This window comes from Austrofundulus limnaeus, unplaced genomic scaffold, assembly GCF_001266775.1.
Source record: "Austrofundulus limnaeus strain Quisiro unplaced genomic scaffold, Austrofundulus_limnaeus-1.0 Scaffold45, whole genome shotgun sequence".
Lineage (NCBI taxonomy): Eukaryota > Metazoa > Chordata > Actinopteri > Cyprinodontiformes > Rivulidae > Austrofundulus > Austrofundulus limnaeus.
In genome coordinates this window covers 1,956,754-1,958,448 of record NW_013952447.1, presented here as the reverse complement: position 1 = coordinate 1,958,448, position 1,695 = coordinate 1,956,754, and the positions used below count along the sequence as shown (strand labels likewise).

The following is a 1,695-nucleotide window of genomic DNA, read 5'->3' as shown; positions in this document are numbered from 1 at the left end:
ACCTTGGATAATCTCCAGAAATCAATTTAAAGGGTAATAAAATAATTGCTGATGTAATATTTTCACTATAAACACAATAAGTAAAAATAAGTATTTATATTTGTGTACAAGCTGTTTAGATTGTCAAAAAGCCTGTGTTTTTATGGTTATAAACAAAGTTTGTGTACTCAGACCAGTAATATTTGGGGTCACAAGTTTTTGCCCTGGATATTTTGTGGGTCAGAAGATAAAAAGTTTGGGAACCACTGGTTTAGATCATGTCTTTCTGTTTCTGTGTCAGAACATCTTCCAGCTGCTGCGGCACAGACGGGACGGGGGGACGTAGGAAGGAAGCCCACCTCCTGGACATGACCGACTCAAAGCTCAGCAGCTGTGACTGACATGGACATCATCATCATCATCACTCCATCAGCACCAGAAGCTCCTCCTGACCTGCAAACCTGCTGAGGAAACATTAAAACCTCCTGGATCCAGCTCACCATCATCATGCATTAAACAGAGAACTGAGCATCTCCACTCAAAGCCACAGATTCATGCGTTTCTACTTGGCAGGGACTCAAAGTGGCATTTGATGTGCAAACAGGGAGGATTTCATTAGTTTAGTTTTTTGTTTTTCCAGCAGCCTAACATGGAAACACACTGACGTGAAGTCACTGGTGCACTAACAAAGACAAGCTTCAGAGACAGAGCTGAGCACAGGGAGCTGCTCGGCTCACAGATCTGCAGGAGAGTCTGGTGGGTTTGTGACGCAGGATGTCCACACCCCCCAGCAGACAGCATCAACCTGAGGGACAGCTTCAGCTTTCATGTCTGATGCCACACCGGCATTTCATAAACAAAGAACAAAGAAGTTATCATTACAAAGATTACAAAGACTTTTTTTGTTGTTGTTGTTGAGAGCAGGAACAGGGATTTTCACTAGTAGTGCCCGATCCTGGCCTTGCAGGGACCACTATCCTGCAGGTTTCAGTTGTTTCCCTGCTCGTTAGCAGAAGCTCGTCGAAGGAGACACATCATGTAACATCCACTGTTTTTTAGCTTGAAGCACCTCATTCTCTTTTAAACAGACAGCACCAAAACGAGTTACTATCAGATGCACCCCAGAGCAGGAAAGAGGGGCTTGTGGAGTTACAATAAGGAAAGCATTGCAGTTCCACCTTTTTAGACCCCAACTGAATGATTAATGTGAAAAGATTTAAAAGGATAACATGTCTCCTTTAATAAATCATTCAAATCAGGCGAATCAAAGCATCTAAATCTATGGGATCAATCTTGTGCCATCAGGAACTGAATTTAATTTGTTCAGATTGAAATGAATGCATTGGTTTGAAAATAAATTTCACTAAATTGAAACTGAATTTAAAGTTTTGTATCTGAATTAATTTGCTTTGAAACTGTATTTTGGTTTATTAAAAATTCAGTTTGACTACTTTCACTTTCAGTTCCATAATTCAGATTTTTGTGTCACATCCTGGTCCTTGAGAAAGCCAGGCAGAGTAATCAAACACAGATCCACAGATTGACATTTTTTTTATCAGTCAGCAGCATCATCTGATCAATATATGATCCATGATGTGATGTAAATGTAACATTTTCAATGAATAATGGAACTGAAAGTGAAAGTAGTCAAACTGAATTTTTAATAAACCAAAATACAGTTTCAAAGCAAATTAATCCAGATACAAAACTTTAAAT

At 39.4% G+C, this 1,695-nt stretch overlaps 1 pseudogene; it reads left to right on the top strand.

Annotated features, from left to right (window-relative positions):
• The first annotated feature begins 278 nt into the window (after positions 1–278).
• LOC106517191 (sorting nexin-27 pseudogene) lies at positions 279–1,333 on the top strand (annotated as a pseudogene).
• Positions 1,334–1,695: the final 362 nt, after the last annotated feature.